Source organism: Euphorbia lathyris, chromosome 7, assembly GCF_963576675.1.
Source record: "Euphorbia lathyris chromosome 7, ddEupLath1.1, whole genome shotgun sequence".
Classification (NCBI taxonomy): Eukaryota; Viridiplantae; Streptophyta; class Magnoliopsida; order Malpighiales; family Euphorbiaceae; genus Euphorbia; species Euphorbia lathyris.
Window position 1 is genome coordinate 53,062,266 of NC_088916.1, and position 5,254 is coordinate 53,067,519.

At 34.9% G+C, this 5,254-nt stretch overlaps 1 non-coding gene across 1 annotated transcript; it reads left to right on the top strand.

The window, feature by feature from the left end:
• The first annotated feature begins 3,900 nt into the window (after positions 1-3,900).
• LOC136201561 (small nucleolar RNA R71) lies at positions 3,901-4,007 on the top strand. The gene has a single exon (XR_010673908.1). It is a non-coding gene; the product is annotated as a small nucleolar RNA R71 (small nucleolar RNA).
• Positions 4,008-5,254: the final 1,247 nt, after the last annotated feature.

The following is a 5,254-nucleotide window of genomic DNA, read 5'->3' on the forward strand; positions in this document are numbered from 1 at the left end:
ATATCATCAAGAAAATTAACGATAACTTTAGAATCGTTCGTCGGGGTTGCAATTACTTCAACCCACTTTGAAACATAATCGACGGCAACTAATATGTAAGTTTTACCATTGGAAGGGGGAAAAGGTCCCATGAAATCTATTCCCCACATATCGAAGACTTCAACTTCTAATATGGTTGTGAGGGGCATCTCATCTTTCCTTCCTAGATTTCCTGTTCTTTGGCACTTATCACAACGAGTAAAAAATGAACGGACGTCCTTAAACATCGTAGGCCAAAAGAAACCGCTTTCAAATATTCTAGCTGATGTCTTGTTAACTCCATTATGTCCTCCATAAGAGCTAGAATGGCATTCCGACATTATGGATTCGTATTCATTTTCACTAACGCATCTCCTAATTATCCCGTCACCACAAGTCTTGAACAAAAAGGGATCTTCCCAAAAATATTGTTTAATATCGAAGAAAAATTTCTTCTTTTGTTGGAAATCAAATCCTTCCGGAACAATATTGGCTGCAAGATAATTAGCAATATCTGCATACCATGGTGACATGGCACTTTTTATTTGATAGAGGTGTTCATCAGGGAAATCATCTCGTATACCGGTAGTTTCACCTATAGGACCGTTTTCATCTTCAAGTCTCGATAGATGATCGGCGACAAGATTTTCAACTCCCTTTTTGTCTTTTATTTCTATATCAAATTCTTGCAACAATAAAATCCATCTAATTAGACGTGGTTTTGCATCCTTTTTAGCAAATAGATATCTTAATGCAGCATGATCAGTATAAATAATAACTTTTGAACCTAATAAATATGACCTAAACTTGTCACATGCAAAAACTACGGCTAACATTTCTTTTTCTGTTGTGGTGTAGTTTAATTGTGCACTAGACAGTGTGTGACTTGCATAATAAATGACATGAAGTTTCTTATCCTTCCTTTGACCTAAAACACATCCGACAGCTAAATAACTTGCATCACACATAATTTCAAATGGTAGATCCCAATCGGGTTTAGCAATAACAGGTGCACTGACTAAAGCTGTTTTCAATGTTTCGAAAGCTTTAACGCATTCTTCATTAAAATCAAAGGTTGAATCTTTCACGAGTAAATTAGTAAGTGGTTTGGAAATTACAGAAATTTTTTTAATAAATCTTCTGTAAAAACCAGCATGTCCTAAGAATGATCTTACTCCCTTAACAGTAGTTGGAGGGGGTAATTTCTCTATTACTGAGGTTTTTGCTCTATCTACTTCTAATCCTTTTTCAGATATTTTGTGACCTAAAACAATTCCTTCGTCAACCATGAAATGACATTTTTCCCAGTTTAATACCAAATTTGTTTCTTCACACCTAGACAAAACTTTATCCAAATTTTCTAGGCACGAATCAAAAGAATCTCCATAAACTGAAAAATCGTCCATAAAAACTTCCATGATATCTTCAATGAAATCATTAAAAATCGCAGTCATACAACGTTGAAATGTTGCAGGTGCGTTACATAGACCAAAGGGCATTCTTCTATATGCAAATGTTCCGTAAGGACATATGAAGGTTGTTTTATCTTGGTCATCCGGGTAAATGTATATTTGAAAGAATCCGGAGTAACCATCAAGAAAACAGTAGAAAGCATGACCAGCTATCCTTTCGATCATTTGATCAATGAAAGGAAGAGGAAAATGATCTTTCCTAGTTGCTTTATTTAAATTTCTATAATCTATACAAACCCTCCAACCAGTGGTGGTTCGCGTAGGTATTAATTCACCTTCTTCATTCCTTACAACTGTTATGCCTCCATTTTTAGGTACACAATGGATTGGACTAACCCATTCACTATCCGAGATAGGGTAGATGATTCCATTGTCCAGAAGTTTAGTAATCTCATTTTTTACTACTTCCTTCATGTTCGGATTTAGGCGTCTTTGCCTATCCGCTTTAGGTGGCTTATCTTCTTCTAAATGAATTCTATGCATCACAATACTTGGATTAATACCTTTTAAGTATGAAATTTGCCAACCCATACTTCCTATCCTATTTCTAACAACTTCTTTCAATTTCTCTTCTTGGACTTGTGTTAATTTGTTAGAGATAATAATAGGTAGAGAATCGCCTTCGCCTAAGAAAGCGTACCTCAAATGACTTGGTAATTCTTTAAGTTCTAATTTAGGTGGAACTACAATTGAAGGCGGAACTGGTCCATCTTCTCGAATCAAAGGTTCTGGGTCCTTATCTTCTAGTTTCTCACTCATTATAGGTTCTATTATTTCTTCTTTTTGAACAATGTCATTTACACATTCTTCAATTAAATCAAGTTTCATACAAGCGAAATCTTCCATAGGATATTTCATCGCTTGGTTCATATCAAACTCAATCTTATCATCTCCTATTCGTAAAACTACTTTCCCTTCCGACACATCAACTAGAGCATGTCCCGTGTTCATGAACGGTCTACCAAAGATTAGCAGACAATTTACATCATATGCAAAATCTAAAATAACGAAATCGGTAGGAAAAATAAATTTGTCAACTTTAACTAAAACATCCTCAATTATACTGTATGGTCTTTTAGTGGTTTGATCCGCTAATTGCAAAACCATATTGGTACGTTTGATGTCTTCTTCTAAGCCTAACTTATTAAAAATAGATAATGGCATCAAGTTAATACTTGCTCCTAAATCACAGAGACAACTGGGAAATTCAATATCTCCCAATTTACATGGAATGGTAAAACATCCGGGATCTTTGAGTTTTGTGGGCAAATTGCTTGACACAATCGAACTGCAATCTTCAGTTAGCGAAATGGATGAAATTCCTTCCCAACTGATTTTCTTTGAAATTAAATCTTTGAGGAATTTACCATAATTGGGAATTTGCGTAATTGCATCCATAAATGTCAAATTAATATGCAAATTTTTAAGTTTGTCTAAAAATGTTAAAAGTTGTTTGTCATAGTCCTTGTTACGGACTTTGTGTGGAAAAGGTGGTTTGGGTACAAAAGTTTTTGTACTAGAGTCAATCGGTGCATCTTTTTGTTTTAATGTATCCTCTTTGGACTTTGGTAAATCAGTTCCAGGTAAAGCCGAATTTCCGGGTATTTCCGGGCCTAAGTAGTTTTTCCCTGAACGAAGAGTGATAGCCTTAACATGCTCTTTCGGATTTTCTTCCGTATGGCTTGGAAGACTTCCCTCTTTGCGGGATAGAATTGATTTAGCGAGTTGTCCAATTTGAAACTCCAAATTATGGATGCTAGATGATTGGTTTTTAATAAGCTGATCGAATTTATTCTCGATCCGTTTAAAACCATCGTCGTGATTACTTATTTTTCCGCTCATAGCATCAATGAATTTGTCGATTTTAGAAGATAAAGTGCTAATCGAATCTCTTGATTGATTTTGATAATTAGTAGCACGATTTTGATTAGCATTGACATTATTATTGTCTCTCCAGTTAAAGTTAGGATGATTTCTCCATCCAGGATTATATGTGTTGGAATAAGGGTTATTATTTTGGTTTTGCCCTTGGACAAAATTTACCTATTCAATTTCACTCATACCTTCGTAATCCACATCCGTTTGGATTGGATGACCATTAGGATCACACGGTGCCATAAACCTATCAATTTTGTGCGACAATGCAGAAAATTGGGCTTGCAACATCGCTACTGGATCAAGATTCACTATACCTTTAACTGATGATGTAGTTGAGGATGATGGTTTTGCTACTGGTATGTGTCCACGTTCCGCGGGCCACATACTGTTGTTGATTGCCATTTCCTCCAAAAGTTCTCTTGCTTGGGCAGATGTTTTCTTCATGAATAACCCTCCAGACATAGCGTCCAATGAACCTCTAGTTGTAGGATTTAGTCCATTATAAAATGTTTGCATTAAAAGTTCAGCGGGCAATTGGTGGTGTGGGCATAAACGTTGAAGTTCTTTAAAACGTTCCCAAGCCTCATAAAGAGTTTCACTATCATTTTGAGAAAAAGATGTTAACTCTTTAATGACTCTTGCGGTTTTTGCTAAAGGGAAAAATTTTGATAAAAATGCTTGGGCTAATTGCTCCCAAGTCTCAATTGATGCGGCTGGCATAGAAGTTAACCATTCTTTGGCTCGATCCTTCAAGGTAAAAGGAAAAAGGCGAAGTTTGATTGCTTCTGCAGTTACATCAGTAATTTTAAAAGTGTCACAAATTTCTAAGAAATTTGTCAAATGGGTATTAGGATTTTCGTTAGGTAACCCGTAAAACGTTACATTATTTTGCAACATATTAAGCAACGCAGGCTTAATTTCAAAATGATGTGCATTAATTTGGGGTCTAACTATACTGTTTGTTACACCGGCCACTCCTGGCCTAGCGTAATCCATAAGTGTGGCCATAACTTCTGGCTCGGTAATTTTAGTTTTTATTGGGGTTTGGTTTTTCTTTTTCTTTTCTTTCTTGTTCTTTTTAAGAGTTCTTTCAATTTCTGGGTCAATAGGATCTGGTGACGTGCCCGAACTTCGAGAACTGCGCATGAACTTGAAATTTCGCACGAACACAAACTACCTACAAAACAGAATTTTGAAAAATAAATATGTTAATAATTAAAAATAAATCAAATGTGAAAGTTTGAATAAGTATGAATAAACCTAGATTCGTACTAAAACACGAAAAATTTAAAATTTTGTCAAAAATTTTGGCGTTCCCCGGCAACGGCACCAAAAACTTGTTGAGCGATTTCCGCAAGTGCACGGTATACGCTTGTAGTAATAAAAGATATCGATCCCACAGGGAACATTTTTTAACAAAACTTATTTACAATCGGTTAAAATTACTTTAAGGTTTATAATATGGAAAAATCGTTTAATCGGTTTTGGTTTTGAAATTGCTAGAATAAGAATTAGATTAGAATATGAAGATGTTAGAAAATATCTGATTTAAGAATGAATTTGCAAAACAGGAACGTTTTAGTACTTTAAAAAAGTAAACAAGTATATTTGTTTGCATTAAGCAAAGAAAACAACTTTAAACTTTGTACGAATTATAAAGATGAAATAAATGACGGAACCTCTAATTAATTGGCTTTGAACGCGACAAAACCCTTTCGGGATAAATTGCCCTTAATCAAATTAAAACTCTTTCGAGATAATAATTTGCCTAAGTGTTTAACAAAGTTTCCTTGTAAAGTTTTTGGATTAAATATGTTTTAATGAAAACACCAGCAGTCACTTTAGTGGATTGGTTACCATAAGTGCTGCATAAAAATCTATCGAAT